Consider the following 21,218-nt stretch of genomic DNA (forward strand, 5'->3'; position numbering starts at 1 on the left):
CAGAAAACTTCCCTAACATGAGGAGAGAAAGACTCATGCAAGTCCAGGAAGTACAGAGGGTCCCAATAAAGATGAACCCCAACAGGCCCACTTCAAGACACATCATAATTAAAATGCCAACATTCAAAGACAAAGAGAGAACCCTAAAAGCAGCAAAAGAGAAACAACTAATAACATACAAGGGGGCTCCAATAAGGCTATCATCAGATTTCTCAGTAGAAACACTACAAGCCAGAACGGAATGGCAAAAAATATTCCAAGCAATGAAAAACAAAGGCCTACAACCAAGAATACTCTAGCCAGCAAGGCTCTCATTCAAAATAGAAGGTGAAATAAGGAGTCTCTCAGACAAAGGAAGACTAAAAGAATACATCTCCACAAAACCAGCATTGCAAGAGATGCTAAAGGGAATATTCTAAGAAAAAGGAAGAGAAAAAACAAAAAAAGAGTAGAGGAACAGAGATACAAAAGGGAAATGAATAAATACATGTCAATAATAACCTTAAATAATGGATTAAATGCTCCAATTAAAAGACACAGGGTAACGGAATGGATAAGAAAACAGGACCCACATATATGCTGTCTACAAGAGACCCACCTGAAAGTAAAGGGATGGAAAAAAGTATTTCAAGCAAACGGACATTGAAAAAAAGCTGGGGTAGCGATACTTATATCAGACAAAACAGATCTCACAGCAAAGGGCATAAAAAGAGACAAATAAGGGCATTTCATAATACTTAAGGGAAAAATCCATCAAGAAGATATCACCCTTGTAAACATAGATGCGCCCAACTTAGGAGCACCCAAATATGTAAGGAAAATTTTGAAAGACTCCAGGAAAGATATAGGCAGCAACCCACTCATAATAGGGGACTTTAACACCCCATTGTCAACAATGGACAGATCTTCGAAGGAAAGAAACACCAAAGTTATTGAGGCATTGAACAACACTCTAGATCAAATGGACCTAGTCGATATATTTAGAACTTTTCACTCCAAAGAAGCAAAATATACATTCTTCTCAAGTGCACAAACATTTTCAAAGACATAACACATGGTAGGACACAAAACAAGTCTCAACAAATTCAAGAAAATTGAAATTATATTAAGCATCTTCTCAGATCACAATGTCTTAAAACTGGAAATCAACCTCTAGGAAAAAACTCAAAAACCTTCAAACTCATGGAGAATGAATAACATGCTATTAAATAATGAATGGGTTAACAATGACATCAAGGAAGAAATCAAAAAGTTTCTGGAAACTAATGATAATGAACACACAACAACCCAAAACCTATGGGATACAGTGAAAGCAGTCCTGAAAGTTCATAGCAATACAGGCCTACCTAAAAAAGCTAGAAGAATCTCTAACAAAACATTTAACCCTACAGCTACAAGAACTAGAGGAAGAACAACAAGCAAAGCTGAGAGCGAGTAGAAGGAAGGAAATCGTCAAGATCAGAGCAGAATTAAATGGCATAGAGACTAAACTAACGATTCAAAAAATCAACAAAAGTAGGAGCTGGTTCTTTGAAAAGATGAACAAAATTGACAAGCCTTTAACCAGGCTCATCAAGAAAAAAAGAGAGAGGACCCAAATAAATAAAATCAGAAACAAAAGAGGAGAAATCACAACTGATACCACAGAAATACAAAGGATTGTAAGAAATTATTACGAACAACTGTATGGCAAGAAATTTGACAACCTAGAGGAAATGGACATTCCTGGAAACATATAATCTTCCAAAACTGAATCAAGAAGAAGCAGAAAGCCTGAATAGACCAATAACAACTAGTGAAATTGAAGCAGTAATCAAAAACCTCCCGGCACACAAAAGCCCTGGCCCGGATGTCTTCACAGGTGAGTTCTACAAAACATTTAGGAAAGAACTAACTCCTTTCCTCCCCAGACTATTCCAAAAAATCCAAGAAGAGGGAAGACTCTGAAATTCGTTCTATGAAGCCAATATTACCCTAATTCCAAAACCAGGTCAAGACACAACAAAGAAAGAAAACTACCGGCCAATATCGCTGATAAACATAGATGCTAAAATACTTAACAAAATATTGGCAAACCGGATCCAGCAACACATTAGAAAGATCATACACCACGATCAAGTGTGATTCATCCCAGGGATGCAAGGATGGTTTAATATTTGCAAATCAATAAACGTAATACACCACATAAACAAAATGAAAGACAAAAACCACATGATCATATCAATAGATGCAGAAAAAGCATTTGATAAAGTACAACACCCATTTATGATGAAAACTCTCAGCAAAATGGGAATAGAGGGAGCATATGTCAACATAATAAAGACCATATTTGAGAAACCTGTAGTCAACATCATAGTCAATGGGCAAAAACTGAGAGCATTCCCCCTGAGGTCAGGAACAAGACAAGGCTGTCCACTCTCTCCACTCCTATTCAACATAGTGTTGGAAGTCCTAGCCACAACAATCAGACAAGAAAGAGAAATAAAAGGCATCCAAGTTGGAAATGATGAAGTAAAACTGTCATTATTCGCAGATGACATGATAGTTTACATAGAAAACCCTATAGACTCCACTAAAAACTACTCAATCTAATAAGTGAATTTGGCAAAATAGCAGCATACAAAGTCAATATTCAGAAATTGAAGGCATTTCTGTACACCAACAATAAGATATCAGAGATAGAAACTAAAAGAAAAATCCCATTTACCATAGCAACAAGAAAAATAAAGTACCTTGGTATAAACTTAACCAAGGAGGTAAAAGACCTGTACTCAGAAAACTACATAATACTGAAGAAAGCAATTAAGGAAGATACAAATAAATGGAAGCATATACCATGCTCATGGATGGGAAGAATCAACATAATTAAAATGTCCATACTACCCAAAGCAATTTATAGATTCAATGCAATCCCTATTAAATGACATTTTTCACAGACCTAGAACAAATACTTTAAAAATTTATATGGAACCAAAAGAGACCCCGAATAGCCACAGCAATTTTGAGGAAGAAGAACACAGTAGGAGGAATCACAATACCTGATATCAAACTATACTACAAGGCCACGGTAATCAAAACAGTCTGGTACTGGCATAAGAACAGACATATAGATCAATGGAACAGAACAGAGAGCCCAGAAATAAATCCCAGTCTATATGGTCAACTAATATTTGACAAAGGAGGAAGGAACATAAAATGGAGTTAAAAGAGCCTCTTCAACAAATGGTGTTGGGAGAACTGGACATGGACATGCAAAAAGTTGAACCTAGACCACCAACTTACACCATACACCAGAATAAATTCAAGATCGATCAAAGACTTAAATGTAAGCCATGATACCATAAAAGTCCCAGAGGAAAACATAGGCAGGAAAATTTCAGATATCCCACGTAGCAACATTTTCACTGATATATCTCCTAAGGCAAGGGAAATAGGGAAAGAATAAACAAATGGGACTACATCAAACTAAAGAGTTTCTGCTCTGCAAAAGAAAACATCAGCAAGATGAAAAGGGAACCAACCATATGGGAAAACATATTTGCCAATGATACCTCAGAGAAGGGAATGATCTCCAAAATATATAAAGAACTTATATGACTCAACACCAAGACAGACAACCCAATTAAAAAATGGGCAAAGGACCTGAACAAACACTTCTCCAAAGAGGATATACAGAGGGACCCATAGATATATGAAAGAATGTTCAACATCACTAGCCATTACAGAGATGCAAATAAAAACCACAATGAGATACCACTTCACACCGGTCAGAATGGTCATCATCAACAAATCAACAAACAGCTTGTGCTGGTGAGGATGCGGAGAAATAGAGACTGGTGCAGCCACTATAGAAAACAGTTTGGAATTTCCTCAAAAAACTAAAAATGGAACTGCCTTTTGAACCAGCAATTCCATTGCTAGGATTATATCCGAAAAATCCTGAAAAACCAATTCAAAAGAACCTATGCATCCCTATGTTCATAGCAGCGTTATTTATAATAGCCAAGTGCTGGAAACAACCTAAGTTCCCATCTGTAGATGAGTGGATCAAAAAACTGTGGTACATTTACACAATGGAGTACTATGTAGCAGAAAGAAAGAAGGAACTTCTACCATTTGCAACAACATAGATGGAACTAGAGAGAATTATGCTTAGCGAAATAAGCCAGGCAACTAAAGAAAAACACCTTATGCTATCACCTATTACAGGAAACTAATGAACAACACAAACAAATGAGCAAAAGTGAACCAGAGGTATGTAAACAAGGAATAAACTAACAGTAACAAGAGGGGAGGCAGGAGGAAGAGAAGGGGGTAAGAAGGGGAAGGGTCTAGTCAAAGAACATGTATAAATGACTCACGGACATGGACAACTGGGTAGGGACTGACTGTGGGAAAAAGGGGGGAGGCAGTGTGCGGGGAAGCAAGAGGGGGGAAAAAAGTGGGATGACTGTCATGGAAAAACAAACAAAAAAATTTTTAGTGGGGGGAAAAATGAAAATATAAAGAATGGAAATGCAAGTTCAGTGAATATTAAAAGGACAAGAATTTTCCTTCACACTACATATTTTTCTCCCTATCTGATCCATACAAAGTTTGGCACTCTAAAGAAGTAAGTAATGACATAAGATTCTTTGCATAAAACTAATAAGACCAGTTGTTAATAGAGATTTTTTTTGACCAAGACTTTGACTGGAATGTCATGCCTAAAGGAGACATGCTTGGGCTCTGGCTGTTACCAAAAAGCCCTGAGGAACTGAGATTGAGTTTTGAAGGTAATAAAAGCCCATGAGATAAAAGGTCTGGTACCTTGGTTGGTTGTGCAGTCCACAACAATTATTCCAGGGAATGAATGAAGGTTGTTTTCCTGAAAGATGGCTAGAAGGGACCTTAAGGCACAATGGAAAAACAGAACGACTTGGAAAAGACAGGTCTGTACAGGCAAGGCTGAATGGCAGGTATGTGGCTCGGCTTCTGTGCCCTGAAGGGCAGACTGAAGGTCACCCTAAAGGTTCCTTCTGTAAGTTCCAGCAAAGCAGAACTAAAGATCATATGTGATCATTTGCTGCTCTTGTTGTGTCTATGCAAATGAACAGGATAAATTAAAAATGGACTTAATGCAGTCCCTTTAATGACAAGGAGGGTAATCTTAAAGAGAAAAATCACGGTTCAAGGAAAATCACAATGCTCCGTGGCAGACTATAAAGTAGTGCAGCTAACCGTCTATAAAGTTTCTTTTCATTTAAAATGTGTTTTCATTTGAAAGTTAAACTATGTCTGTGGTATCATCAAAGATGTTTAATTTACAGGCAAGAAGAATGTCAAATGCCTTGCAACTGGATGTCTTTCCAATAAGACAGTCTTACAGATTTAGTCTTGTTTGTGGGTTATGTCACATAAATTAACATGTGTTTTCTGTTTTCAAAGGGCATAAGCCTATGATCTCATTACCTGAGTGATTGTCTCTACATATAGGCCTCACTTAATCCTGTCTGCATCACTGCCTCCTGAGACTCAATGATTTGGCTGAACTAAGTGGCTGGGTTGGTGAAGAATGGGGTGGTCTGTGGGCTTCACTTTAAAACTGGTTTCTCTTTTCTATCCTAAAGGCTTGGACAGAAAGAGTCCAGAGGTCTGAGAGGGGGGAAACCTAAAATATTTCCCTCAGCCCAAACTCAGTATAATGGGCAAAAGGGTTTTGGACAGGTGAGATGTGCCTGGCACACCTTCCTCCAAAGAAGCCCTTTTTTTCCCTAATGTGGGACATTGAAAAATTAATCCCTGCCTTTTGTCATCTAGTGGTTATGGATTTAATGATGCCTTTTAACCCTATTGCCAAATCTGTTGCCCCCAGAATACAACAAGGATGCCAGCCTGTTAAACCAAGCATGCCGTTGTCCGGGGACAGCCAACTGACCTGGAGTCTGCACGATCCTTCCCCATGTGGGAAGGCCACCCTCCCCTCTGCACCCCCAATCTTATTAGGGATTTCTGGACCCAAGGGTAGGTAGGACAATGACTATGTCCAGCTTGAAGCAGCTAGAGCAGCTCGAGACCTTCACCTATTGTCCTTTATAAGCTTATAAAGGGTCTTAAGTCTGAGAGGGAGGGATTGTTATTTTTTATTATTAAAATAATTATTTATTTATTTATTTAAAAAAGAAGGAGAAGAATATATGAAAGGGTACAGCAGGAGAGCTTGTATGTACGACCCGTGGGCATGGCCTTGGGGGGGTGATTTCTGGGGATGGGGGTACTGGGCAGAGGGGAGCAAAGGGGAAAAACTGGAACTATTGTAACAATATAATCAATAAAATATACTTAAAATAAAAAGAAGTACTAATACGTATTATAGAATAGCCATGGGAATGTAATGTACAGTGTAAGAAATGGAGAAGCTAAAGAATTCATGACTCATGGACATGAACAATGATGTAGGGATTGCCTGAGAGTTGGCGGTGCTGGTGGAGGGGGCAAAGGGGGGATAATTGGGACAACTGTAATAGCATAATCAATAAAATATAATAACAAAAACACAACTCTCCAAATGAACATGAGAAAATATAGCTAATCAACTTTTGGTCACAGGAAGCTGACATCCTAAAATGAGGTGAGAAATATTCCTCATCCTCTCTTTTCTGAAAATTATCATGTAGGAGTGATATTAATTTTTCTTTAAATGTCAGTCTGTATTCACTGTTAAAGCCATGTGGGCCTGAAGATTTTTTGTGGGTGAATGTTGTTGAATACAATGTCTTTAATAGTTATGGTGTAATTAAGAGTTTCTATTTCTTCTGATGTGAATCTCAGTAATTTCATTTTCAGGGAACTTGCTCATTTTATGTAAGATATCAAATTGTTCAAGTTATTTATTGTGTTTATTTATTATCCTTCATATATCCGTATGTTATGTAATGATGTCCTAATTTTTATTCCTCATGTTAGCAATTTAAATTCTCACTTTTTCTCCCTTGATCAGTCCTGCTAGTTTTCAAATTTCATTGACCTTTGAAATAATTAATAAAACTTGTTCCATAAAAATAAATAAATAAATTCATGAATAGCTAAGAATAACTGATGGTGATGAAAATCAGGGGTAGGGAGGATAGAACTGACTGAGAAAAGGTACCAGGAAAATTCGGGAACACTTGAAATGTTTATATCTTGACTGGGATGAAGCTGCCTGAGTTACACATACATGAAAATCCACTGGGCTGTTTTATGAAGACTTGTATGCTCTACTGTCTGTACATTATACTTTATAAAAAATAAAATAGCCCTGGCTAATGTGACTCAATAGATTGACCACTGGTCTGAGAACCAAAGGGTCACTAGTTTGATTCCCAGTCAAGACACATGACTGAGTTGTAGACCAGGTCCCCAGTTGGGGGCGCATGAGGAACAACCACACGTTGATGTTTCGCTCCTTCTCCTTCTCCTTCCCTTCCCCCTCTAAAAATAAATTTAAAAAATCTTTTAAAAAATAAAATAAAATATAAAAATTAAAAGATTTTTAGGTAGTAGTTATATTACTCCAAATTAAACAGTACTCAAGAGTATCTACAGTATATTTCACTACAAACTTCACTTGATCTTAGCCAAAAGGCTGAGAAGTGATCAATACAAACTTTTAGAAAAAGGGAAACTCAGGAGACATAACCACCAAAAATTGATTATATATTACTTTATGAAATAAGCTATGTACAATACACTTTGGAGACAAATAGAGAAATACAAATAGGGTCTGAATATTAGATGGCATCAGGGAATTGGTAATTGTGTTAAGTGTAGGACTGTGGTAAGTGGTAATATAGGAGAATGTCTTTACTTTTGAGAGTTCCAACCCAGTATCAAGACTGAAATGTTTCCATAGGTGCGCACACACTGTATGTCAAATGAGAGTGAACACTGGACAATTATGGGACTGAGACATCTTCCCTGAGGCCCCTCTCCCTAGAGTGACCTCACTGAGGGTCTGTCCTGGCTTCCTGGTGTGGGTGGGGTTCCAACTGGATGTTGGTATTGTGCCTGATGGAGCCATAGCTATGAGGGTGTGTTATGGTGGGCTTTGGCCACAGGTTGGGGCTCTGAGGTCCCACCTTGGTTGGTTTCAGACTGGTTCTTGGGAAGCTTTGAGAGATGGTGACTAAGTGGCCCGATGACCCATGAATAGGCCCTACGCTCCATGGCCTCCCAGGTAGCGTGTGGTGTACGTGCACCTGTCATCAGTGTTTTGATGGCCATTTCTGTTCAGACTTTTACAACTGATGAGAAGCCGACTCTATGCAATAAGAGAAAAACAGCTTGCACAAAAACAGGCTGCCTTGATCAGGAAGAGTGCAAAAACTCTTGACAAGTTCAAAAGGAATGTGTGCAACTGGCATCATTTTTAGAGGGTGCGACCCTAAAAATATATGGAACCTTGCCAGTTTTCCAGGCAAACTCTAAAAAGCTGAACAGCATGAGCCCAGTCCTTGAGGAGGAAAAAACTTTCCCAGACCAAAGACAGAACAGAGATGTAAACACTTGGACATAAGAGTAGACCGCTCACATGCTAGGAATGAACTGTTCACTGGACAATGGATCTAGAATCAGAACACTGCAAGCCCATTATGATCCCTCACCAGCTGGTGGCCTTCATCTAAATGGAGCTTTTTCTCCTCCACACAGGTTCACTCCAGACTACTAGCCAATGTTCACCACCACCGAGGCTCATGGTGGCTTCCATGCTCCTTGAGGAGGCCTCCAAAACCCCTCCCAAACCACCCCCAGTAACTCATTCAAACAAACCAAATGTGTGGACTTCCAGAACTTCACCAAGACACAGAAGTGTTCTGTTCCTCCTCAAAAGAACTGCGATTTATCTCTGTTTCATTATTAGTTCAAGGAATTGCTGCTCAGAGACTATACTTACTCTTAAACCAGAGTTTGATGGAATTTAGTTCTTGCAATGGTTTTTTGTTTTATAGGTGCACCCAATAAATGAATGACTTCTTTGTCATTCTTTTCAGACAGTTTAATTTAATTACCAATCGGTCATACACACAGACAGTTTAGTAAGAAAAGATAGTTAACTATATGGCAATTTTGGTTTTTCCCAGGCCAGTATTTACTATAAGAAAAACGTAAATGTAATTTTATTTTTACCTTAATAGTGATTAGTAAAAAAACACAAAAATTAAAACATCACATAAAAAACTAGCCTTTTTTTTTTTTCTCCTCACAGAGGCAAACAGGAAGTAGGGCTCTGGCATGGTTTCCTGCACAGCCCCGGCTGGCCATGCTGGCCCTGGTGGTATGGAAATCCCACCTGGCAAAGAAGCAGCAAGCACCCTGGGAGCGGCGCTAGATGAGGCTCTGCTGGAGCAAAGGAGTGCAGAGGGACTACACTAATGAGGGGTCTGGGTGTGCAAGTCTATGTGAACTCAGGCTTCCAGCGTTCTCAAATAGGAAGCCACAGGGCCAGGCTGGGGCTCTTCCAGAACCAATTCCCAGTGACTCTGCCCAGCCATTTTCCATTTCTCTTCATCTACATACTTGGGATCTTGGCCCCAGCAGGTCACCACACCACTTAGTCCTTGACCAGATCTTTTCCTCACATTCCCCAAACATCTCCACGTGTTGTCTTGTTTCCCCTGCAGCCTGCAAAGTGACTGATGACTCAATATTGAAAGTGGAGCAATGAACACCATCAGAGATGTCCAGGAGGAGGGTTAACAGCACTGTACACAGAAGGCCACGAGCCGGACTCAGGCTGCAGCACAGAGCTAGGAAGTCAGAGAACCCTGCTCAGAGCCCTGCTCTGCCTCCCATGAGTTGAGTGACCCCAGGCAAAATCCTAAACTCTCTGTTCCTGAACCCAGGCTTCGAGGGTCCTGTGGTGATAGATTAGGAATCATGAAACCTTCCTCAGGTGCTCATTCACCGCCCACCTGCTGCTCACCTGCCAAGTGGGGCCCAGCCGTTTTCTGTTTGGGTTTCCACCTCCAGCCCAAACTTCTGCTCTGTGCTCGACTTGAAACCCCAAACGCTGAAGCACTGTCTCCATGCTGGCATCAGCAGCTGGCTTCAACACCTCCAGGATGCAACCATGAGTAGCCCTGGCCCACTGACCTGGGGTTGCCCATCTCAGGAAGTGCACAGCACACCTGAGCCTGAGAGATGCCATCTTGGAGAGATCCTGATCCCTAACCAAGCACACCTGCACAGTCATCCTCCACTAAACCTGTGGCTTGTCCCCTGCTGTCCTTTATCCGCCTTCCACCATGCTCTTTGCTGCCAGAGGCTGACCTGAAGGGGCTGCAGCATGGGTCCCCATGGCCACCTCAAACTAAGGCCAGAGCTCTTCCCAAGGCCTCAGTTCTCACCAGGTTTCCCTTTAGGGCTGAGGAATGAAAGCTCCCAGTACTGCCAGCCCAGGTGCTGCACTGTGCTCTGCTGGTCCCTTAACCCCACCCTCATCTCTGCATGTAACTCCTTTGTGACACACTCTTCAGTTGTCCTTTGCATGTGCTGCCTCTTTCCTACACATTGACTTCACTGGGCAGGAAGGTCTGGGAGGAAAGAGCAGTGGACCAGGAGTCAGGACATCAGAGCCCCAACCTCTGAGCTCAATTATGAGTCTTTGGACGTCTTCTTACCCCCTTATGGCCTCTGTGTCCTAGCTGTATAATTAAGGGTGGGGAGGGGTGGGAGAAGTTGGCACTCTGAGTGTAAATTGTGGCAGCACACCGAGCCTACTGGCTCCTGACATAACGTGGCCTACACATGTGCGATGAATGAGTGAGTGGGGCAGGTGAGACAGTGGGAACTGGAAACTACATAAGACTCTTCCTTCTCACACCTGGGACCTGTCATTCTCTCCCACACACCCTTCAAGTTCTGGAAGCTCTCTGACCCCAGCACAGAGAGAGTCAGTGCTTAGCAAACATCTGCTCCGCTGACCTCAGTAACCTTGGGCAATTCACTTAACCTCCCTGTGCCTGTTACCTGATCTCTAAAATGAGCATAATGACAGTCCCCTTCTCACAAGTTTGTCACAAGGCTTGATGAACCAATACATGTGATAAGCACAGAGTCCACAATGTAATAAATGCTCCCTCATGGAGCATATCCCCTCGTCTCATTTCTGGGAAGTCAGCCTCACAGACAGGCTGTGTCGCTGAACACAATATCTCAGGACTTGGGCATCTGGTGACAGGTGGCTGAAGCAAAAGTCTAGGGCAGGGAGGGAACAGCCAGGAAGAACCACTGAACTACACAAATGTGGGCAGCAGAGCAATACAGGTACAAGTTGGAGCAGCAGATGAACAGGTGGACATCCCCCACCCAACCCCACAAGGTCTGGTTCCTTTGCTTTTTCACTTGAGGGACAACCCCTGGCCACCAGAAAAGACATACATCTGTTCACTTAAATAAAAACACAAATCTATCCTCCCACCTCCCAGAGTACGGTGGCGCTCTGGCAGGGGGAAAAGGGAACAAATAGTACCCAGCGGCCACTCTGTGTGAACTTTCTCTCTCCTACACCTCTTAGTAATCCTGGTGGGGTGGCGGGGAGTAGAGATTACTCTCTCATTTTACAGGTGCAGAAACTGAGGTTCAGAGAAGGTGACTCAATTGCCTAAGGTCACACAGCCAGCAGAGGCAGGATTCACACCCAAGGATACACCCTCTGAAGGCCAACTTGGCTCGTTTCCCAGCGTGATTCAGCCCCTAGCCCACTATCCCAGTGTGGAGACCCTGGAGTAGACAAGGAGGTCCCAGCAAGTCCCCAGCCCACAAAATGCTGACCTTGGTCAGATGAAAGCCTCCTCCTCGAAGCCTCAGGCATTGCAGGACAAAGGACCCCATGGCTAAGTAACCCTGGCCTAGCGTGAAGGACGTGCCAGCAGGTAGATGATATTGCCACTGCTGCCACTCTCCATAAGGGAGCCCACAGCACAGACCTGAGCTCAAGTCACTGAGGCACCCAGGATTCTGGAAGGCTAAGGGTGCAGGAGGCCAAAGGAGCTTGGGGCACCCTAGGAGAGCTGCATCTGCTGCCTCAGGCTTGGCATGTGAGCAGGAAGCAGCCCAAAGCTCAGAAGCCACTGTCCTCCAAGCAGCACTCCCAGGACTGAAATCATAGGACCCAGGACACCAGCTATGAGCGGAGCCCAACTACACCCAGCACCTGGTGCCCAACGCCAGCCTTCTTCCACCTGAGGACACAGCTCTGGGAGAAAGCTCTCAGTACACCCAGCTTACAATGAGAACACTGAGGTCCAGGGCAGCGAAGCAATTTGCCTAATGTTACGTAACCAGTAAGGGACAGAGCTAGCTTTAAACCTGGGGAGTCTTGTACCAGGTCTGCCTAAGCAGTAAATCCAGATATCTTAAGCACAGGTGGACCTGGGTTCAGAGCTGGGTCCACCACTTATCTTGCTGCTGGGCCATAAGCCAGTCACATGTTTCCCGCTGGTAGGAAAAGACTCACAGTAACATCATTTGGGGACCAAGTGAAATGATGTACATGGAGCACCCAGCCTAGGGCCTGGGGTACATTCACTGCACTGACTGCCCCAATTCTGGCTGACAATAGGATATGACAAAAGCAACAGTTTTGCTAGTTCCAACCTGAGGCCCATGAATCCTTATGTGCTTCTAATGTTTTACCTGGAGCCCTGTTTCCAAAAGGAAAACAAGCTGGAGCTAGCCCACTAGAAGATGAGAGAGCACCAAGGGCAGAGATGAGCTGTCCCAGGGAGGCCATCCCAGACCATCCGGCTGTGCTGACATCAGCTGCACCTGGCCTGTGGACTTGGGAACAACACTAAATGTTTACTGTGTGTGCTACAGAGGTTCTGTGGTGGCCTGCTACTCACATTACTATGGCAATAAATAGACTGTCCATATCATAACCAAGGTGTGTCCCTAGCAGGAAGGACTGGCACCAGTTTGGTGAGAGCAGCAGAAAGACCCCACCACAGCCTCACACAGTATTAGTGGGAGTGAGGCCAGACTTGCTGGGAAGCCCTTGATCTAGGCAGTGGGAGAGGAAAGCACACATGTGCAAACTAAAATCACTGCAAGACACCAATTTCCACCTCCCTGATTGGCCAAGTTGGGACCATTTTATAGCACCCTGCTTAATTCTCTCCTTAGTGCTTTTCACCATCTAACCATACATTTTACATATTCACATGATTGATTGTGTGTCCCCTATACACAGAGTGGAAGTTCCATGAGAGATGGGAAGTTCACCTGTTTTCATCACTGCTGATGGAACAGTATGGCAGGCATTCAAATATTTGTTGAATAAATAAATTGGGGAACAGGCATTCTCATACATTGCAGGTGTAAATAAAAATAGCACACCATCAAAGGATGACAAGCTGACAACATCTGCCAGGATTATAAATGTGCATTCTGCATCATCTAAAACTGAGCACACACCAGCCAACACCTCCCAGAAGAAATGTGTGTGGTGGATCATCTGAGCAGGTGCATGGCAACACTGTTCCTAATGACCCCAGACTGGAATCAACCCTAAGGTCCCTTGACGGGAGAATGAGCAGCCAAACCTGGCCCATTCACAAAGCGCAGTGCCTCTGAGCAATAGAAAGGACTACGAGACATGCAACTCGATGAACCTTAGAAATGCTGTGTGAGTGAAAGAAGCCTGAGACACTGAAGATACCCGACCTCTTGCATGGCTCCATTTATGAAAGTCTGATGGCTGGACTGTTAGAAGACAGGACAGTGGTCCCTTGGGATGGTCACTGAGAGGTGACCTGGGCTGTCTCATGATGTTTCATGATCTGAATGATGGTTACATAGGTGCGTTCATTTATGAAAATGTATGATTACGTTTTATAAAATAAAAATAAAGAAAGGCCTATGCACGTTGACCTTTGGGTGTGGCATAAAGCTATTCACTGAAGCATTGCTTTTTAATGACAAATGCCTGAAAACAACCTGAGGGTGCATCCTAGGGACTGGTAAACAAAAGGTAAACCATGCACACAGTGGTGCACTAGCCAGCAGGGGACTCTCCACATACTGACAAGGAAAAGCTCCAAGATATGGTAACTGAAACAAGCACAGGAGAGAACACAGCATAATATGCTAGTATTTGTGAAAAATATGTGCACACCCTACATTACTAAAGTCGTACTGACCAGTGGTGCCAAGGTGAACCTGGGCCCTTGAGAGGCCCTGAGACCTTTTCAAGGAGTCATTTTCACAACAACACTATTTAGTTATCTTTTTCATGCTGTTTCTCCCACAAGTATTTAAGAGTTCCTCAGGGACTACAAAACAATGTGATAATGTCACACTTTGATGACTAACAGAATGTGTGCTTGTCTACTCTGTTTTCTGGAATTTTCTAAAGTAAGCTCATGAAAAGATGGTCAACCTCACTAGTCATCAGGGAAATACAAATCAAAACCACAGTGAGACACCACCTCACATCCACTTGGCTGGCTATACTCAATAAGGCGGACAATAACAAGTGTTGACAAGGATGTGGAGAACCCTCATGCATTATTAGTGTGAAAGCAAAATGGTGCAGCCACTGCAGAAAAGTTTGGCAGTTCATATAATCCAGTAATTCTACTCCTAGGTATACTCCCAAGAGAAATGAAAACATATATCTTCACAAAAATATGTATGTGAATATTAATAGCAGCAGTATTCACAATAGCTAAAAGGTGGAACACAGTGGCCATCAATGAATAAGTAGATAAACAGAATGTGGTCCACCCACACAGTGGAGTGTTACTCAGCCACAAAAAGGGATGAAGTACTGACATCTACTACTACATGGATGGGCCTTTAAAGCATTATGCTAAGTGACAGAAGATAGTCCCAAAAGTCCAGGAATGTCCAGTATATGCAAATCCATAGATACAGCAGGTTGATGTTCGCTGGGAGCTCGGAGAAGGAAGAAATGGGAAGTTGCTGTTACAGAGTGTGGGGTTTCTTTTTTGTGTGATGAAAATGTTCTAAAATTAGACTCTGGTGATATTTACACAACTTTGCTGAAAACTGAGTTGTACAATTAAATAGGAGGACTTTATGGTCTATGTATAATATCTCAATAAAGCTATTTTGAAAGAAATAAAGAAAACACAGTTTTAGAAGTTAAAATAAAGAAAACCACCAAAGGCCTAGCCTTGGCTTCAGACCCTCATGATGGGAAGCAGTGTTTGCTCCAGATGGCTGGCACAACTCCTGTGCTCTGGGAGGCAAATGCACAGCAAGCAGGCTTGGTTACAGGCAACACAAACCCACTGCTGCTCCCAGGTGCCCTATGGGACCATAAACCAAACCCCCAACTACTGGGACAATGGGGGCCCCTGCCTAGCCATACTGAGACCTCCAGAAGAGCCTCTTCCCCTCTCAGCATGCCAGTTTCTCTTCCATAAAATAGTATGACCACACCGGCTACCACAGGGTGAAATGTTATTCTCTGACAGGTGCCCCAGCAGAGGACCCAACCCAGCTAACAACCAAGGCTGGGCAGGCAATAAAATCAAGGCAAGCTGGCCCAGCAAAGTGCCCAGCACCCATCCAGTCTGAACAGCAGCCTCTTTTCAGGTCCCCTGATGGCCAGCCAATGGCACATGGGCCTAGTGTGTCCCCAATTGCCAATTTCCAACCAAAGCTACAAAGCCGAAACTTACGTGATGTGTTCCAATTTCTAAATGTTGTAACATAATTCTAATGCTTACAAACATGCTTTGCAGAAAGAAGCTAACAGGTGAACAGGTGAGAGGGATATGCACCATTTTAGCAGAGCAGCAGGCAAAGGTGGGGCCATGGTCTCACCCTTCATCCACAGACCCTGCTCCTGCTCCAGAGGTGTTAGTTCTCACTACAACATCGAGTGATAAGCATACCATTTCACTGGTAAGAAAACTAGAGCTTGGAGGGGTGATGTCCCAGGCCCCAGGTCACACAATGACTGGGGCTCACTGTGAACCTGCAGGGGCTAGTGGGAAACCCAGGTCTCTTTTCTGCCTGTCCTAGTCCTGGTTGCTCCCAGCAGGGCCTGACAGACTGAGACATCCCATTTTCAGACCCAACAAGCTGGGGATGCTGAGAAGGAGGGCCAACTGGCCCACCTGTAAGCTCTCCTCACAGCACCCCGCTGCTGAGCAGGGCCATGTTCCCCACAGGATAACCCCTTCCCCAGTCGGCCCCAAGAGCCTTGAGTTCTTGCAGGTAGTGATTCTGTTGTATAGGACACAGGCTCGGTTATCTAGAACCCCAGCCTTGCTCCCTCAGATCCCACACAAGTTTAATCTTCCACAGGCCACTACTAGAGAGGAGAAAGCAGGGTTTGGATGGGGTCCTCTGGGGAACAGCCTAGGTGAGTCCCCCTTTACTGCTCCCTGAAGCCACAGCCTAGTGTTTGTGGGGGGCCTTGGAGATGCACCGCCATTGGGAGGCCTAGTGCTGGCTCCTGGGACTGCAGGTAAGGCAGGGACAAGTCCTGCTCTTGCATTCTCCTCCCTGCACCCAGGAGGTGCTGCGCAGCACCTTTAAGGTAACACCACCTCCTGCTTGACACCTAGCAGCTCCCTACAGAGGCCCAAATCTTCATCCCATGATAAGCATCTCATGTTGCACCTGGCCCCTGCCCCTCTCAGCTGCCTTGCACACCAGCCACACAGCTTCCTTTCACTCCAGTTCAGTCCCTCAGGCTGCAGGGCCTTTGCACATGCTGTGTCCTCTAACTGGGGCACTCTCTTCCCTCTGCTTCCATTCCATCACCCAGTCAACAACCCCTCCCTGCTCAAACATCACTTCCCCTAAGAAGCCTTCCTTGATCTCCAGGAGGAGTCAGACCCCCCTGCTCCTACACACACACACACAAGCTCACCGGGCTCAGAAACTTCACACCCCATGACTACTGGGTTCTTTATGTCCCCCATAAACATAAGCTTCCAGAGGGCAAAGACAATGTGGATTTGACTCAACACTACATGTTCTTCATCTGTCACAGCCTGTGTAGACACTGGCACTCAGGAATGGCTGTCAGAGATAAAGACATATGAGGGAAACCTGGATCCACCACTTTCTACACAAGTGTCTGCGGGTAAGTGGTCTGACTCCCCTTGTATGCTATGGCAGTGGGATTAATAACCCCACTTACAACGGTGCCTGGCATAGGCATAAGCACTATATGCTGCCTGCAATTAATACATAGTTATTTGACTTCAAATAGCTTCTCTTAACCTGATCGTCTAAGCACTCAGAGACCCCTGCCCTGCAGAATCTGACTGAGTGAGGCCCTGAAGAAGGGGTTTCTTTCCTGCCACATTCCTGGGGCCTACAGAGGTTGTGTTGGAGCTTTTTCCAGGAGAGGGACTACCTCCAGCTGCCCTGGGAACCTCTGACTTTCTGAGGGCCACCCTGTCCCAAGTTTCCCTCCCTGTGGCCTAGGAGAGCGGCAGGGTTTGGGGATGGGGTGCTTGCCAACCCCTCCATTTTGCCAGCCCAACAGTAGAAACCCTCCTCACAAAGTCCCCTGAATGAAACAGGCCTCATACCCCTCTGCCTGGACCACAGAGCCAGGCATGTGGCTTCCATTAGGCTACATCTGGACATGCTCAGAACCAGTCTGGATCCCTGACAGGGTTTCGGCTAAAAGACAGGAACCCCTCCTTCTCCCCACCTCTGCCCCAGCCAGGCATGGGGCAATGGCTAGAAACCTCCAGGCCCCAGGGCTACCACTGCAACACAGCTGGGGGTCATTTCCAGCCCCATGGCCTACCTCTCAGAAGGCCCACAGGCAAGCAAGGCAAAGCCACCTCCCCAGCTTTTCCTCACATAGGACCCTTCCATCACTGGGGACTCCCCAGCGCTCCCCTACAATAGCAGCCAGGGGCCTCTTAGACCACCCCACTTTTCAGAACCACGATGGTCAACTGAGCACCTGACCCAGCCCCTCATCAGGATTCCCCCGACACCCCTCTTGTAGTATGCACTCAGTTGTTACCACAAATAAACCTGTGTGCTCATCCATTTAATGCCCTCCTCCCCCATGAGACCCTAAAAGGAAAGAGGCTGTGCCTGCCTTTTTCACTGGCACAACCCCTGGCACAGACAGGTACTCCCTAAATATTTGTTGAAGAAGTGAGGGGACTGAAGAATGGATAGTGAGTTATAATGGCTAATATTGTAACTACTCAGCAAGTACTAAGTTCTCTGCCAAACACTGGACATGAATTAGTTCATTCAATTCTCAAAACAGCCCCATGAAGCAGAAACTTCTCTGCTTACAGGTGAAGAAACTGAGGCACAAAAAGATACGCTAACTGCCTAAGTTACACAGCTCATGGGTGGACACTGGGTGAGGAGGAGGACAAAAGATATATGGGAGTGGTGATGGCAGGCAAGCCCTTGCGTATCTGGCCAGGACCAAGCTCCTGGTTCCCATTTAAAGCCACCTACTTTCCCCTTCCCCCATCCCCACACCAACCTCCCATACCTTCCTTTCCCCAGCACACCAAAAGTTGCATGCCCTGAGAATCCTCATCTCTGGGCCTTGCATATGTAGGGCCTTCCACCAGAATAGCCTTCAGACACAATAAGGGGCACTCAGTCAGAGACCCCTACCCCCAAGCAGCCCTCGTTAAAGGCCACACTCCAAAATCCTTTGAGAAAGCCCAGGACAGAAAAGAAAAACAAAAACCAGGGATCCTGACCAGGCTGGTGTGGCTCGGTGGATTGAAGGCAAGCTTGCGAACCAGAGGGTCGCTGGTGCAATTCCCAGTCAGGGCACATGCTTAGGTTGCAGGCCAGGTCCCCCGTTGGGGGTGTGTGAGAGGCAGCTACACATCGATGTTTTTTTCCCTTTCTTTCTCCCTCCCTTCCCCTCTCTCTAAAAATAAATAAATAAAATCTTTAAAAACAACAACAACAAACACAGGGGTCTTGAGAACAAAGCAATTCTTCAGGATTCAAAAAGCCCAGAAATACAGAGAAGCCTCTGGCAGCAAGAGGTGGAGTGGGGGGTGGAGGCTGCATCTGTTTTGGAAACCCGGGGGGCTGCAGCCCAAACACACTGCATGTGCCATGCTCTGGAGCCAGGCCTACAGCCCTCTCCAGGCACATGTGCACTTCATTACAGCCCCCACCTCAGCCCACGCATACTCTTCACTTCCCACAGGCTCTGGGCTCAATGGGAAGGAGCCTCAAGAAGTACAATGTCCTGGTCCCAGCCCACCACCTCCCATTCTGTGACCTGGAGCCACTAGATATACCTCTCTGACCTTAAAATGAGAAGAAACGTACCTCCCTGGCTTATGGAAAGGATGAAGTCACAGAAACAGGGCCTGGCACCCAATAGGTGCTCTGTCATTTCTGTGCCCCACGCATGGTAAGCAGGCTGGATGATGCAGAGGCACCTGGGCTTGCAGACCATCTGGCCTGCAGGTCAGGAGGAGCCTACAGTTTCACCCCTCACTTCAAGTGCACAGGCTTTGCACATAGTTAATGCCCAGCAAGGCCTGTAGCACTTAACAGATGGGAAAATGGGGCCCAGGCCAGTTAAGAGACTTGCCCAAGGCCACACAGCTATGGGCAGCGTGGTGGGTCAATGTGAATGCCACAGAAATCCCATAGTTCCCTCATTCCCTTTCCCCAGAAAAGCCTTCCCAGCTACCTCCCAGGCATCACTTCCTCACAGCCCCCAGGCTATGAACCAGAGCCACAGTGGTCCATTCCTGTCTACTCAGGGCCCACCAAAATCTGCTCATTATTTATACCTAATGAAGGTTTGTAGAGTGAATGATATGAGATTGAACAAGATGCAGACTCCCAGCTGTGGGAAGAGATCTCTAGACAATAAGACAAGTCCTCAGAATACCCTCAGAGGGGAGACAGAAAGAAAATAGAGCTTGGGGAGGGGGGTCATACAAGACCAAAGATTCAAGGAGGGCTTCCTAAAGGAGGTGCTACCTGTGCTAGTTGGAAACAGTGTGAACACGTGTGGTAGAGGGGAGATGATGCTACAGGGTTCATGGGATGACAGGGCAACCAGGATTAGGAGGGGATAACTGGTAGAGGAATGGCCACAGAGCCTCTACTGGTTCACTCATTCATTCACCCAGTATCTATAGAGTACCAACTATGTGGCATGTCCTGCTAAAGGCTCTGTTAACAGCAGAAAAGATGACAGACATGGTCTCTCTGCTTATGACACACATTCTATTAGGGGAAATATAGCATGGTAAGAGAAAGGAGGGGTATTCTTTTACCTGCGTACTCAGGGAAAGCCTCTCTGGGGAGGTGACCTTGTACAGAGAACTGAACGGAGGAAAGGAGTGAGCCACATCGACAGCTGGAAGAGCATTTTAGGAAGAGTAAGTGGCAAGTGCAAAGGCCCTGGGACTGCCAAGGTGCCTAGACAGGAGACAAGTGGGGCTGAGCAGAGTGGATATTTCTCCCTCACCCCAAACTCATGTGTTAAAACCTTAATCTCCAATGGGATGGTAATTGTAAATGAAGCTTTTGGGAAGTGATTCAGTGAAGAGGGTGGACCCCTCATGATGGAATTAGTGTCCTTCTTAGAAGAAATACCGAAGACTTTGCCCCTTCTCTATAATGTTATCTCAGATGAGATGTACCCTCACCTGCTCTGCCATGTGAGGACATAAGAAGCTGGCCACCTGAAAACCAGGAATTGGACCCGCAGCAGATACCCAACCTTCATCTTGCGTTCCCAGTCCCCAGAACTGTGAGAAATAGTGTTTGTCATTTACGCCACCCAGTTTATGGTATTTTTTGTTACAGCAGCCCAAACAGACTAGACAAGGGCAATGAAGACGAGGCCCAGAAGTCACAGAGGCAGACTGTGCAGAGCTGGTGGCCCCGAGAGGACTTTGGCTTCTACACTGAGTAGGTGAGAGCCATGGCAGGGTATAGAGCACATGGATGAAAATGACTTGTGTGTTAACAGGACTGACTGGAAGAGGTGGAAAACCTAGTCCTGGACTCTCAAAAACAGCCTCTGTGAGAGACTGCATCCCTTTGGCTGTCACCTCAGAGACCAAGATCGAAGCTGTGCCTGGAGGCCACTATCAAGAAGAATGTAAGAAGGCAGCTGCCCTAAGTCTGTGAAACTCCCCACTTCCTGCTGGGGCACTTTGGACCCTGTCAGGCCCCACCTGCACCTAAGCAAGAACCCTCCTCAAGGACTCCCAAGCACTGATGAGGGTTGC

The 21,218-nt window shown here is 45.1% G+C and overlaps 1 protein-coding gene across 3 annotated transcripts in view; it reads right to left on the bottom strand.

Moving 5' to 3' along the window:
* FBLN2 (fibulin 2) overlaps nucleotides 1-21,218 on the bottom strand; it is a 104,729-nt gene that overhangs the window by 50,895 nt on the left and 32,616 nt on the right. The gene's annotated exons all lie outside the window — the stretch shown is intronic.

Source organism: Furipterus horrens, unplaced genomic scaffold (genome assembly GCF_987537825.1).
Source record: "Furipterus horrens unplaced genomic scaffold, mFurHor1.1.pri manual_scaffold_1, whole genome shotgun sequence".
In the NCBI taxonomy this organism is placed as follows: Eukaryota; Metazoa; Chordata; class Mammalia; order Chiroptera; family Furipteridae; genus Furipterus; species Furipterus horrens.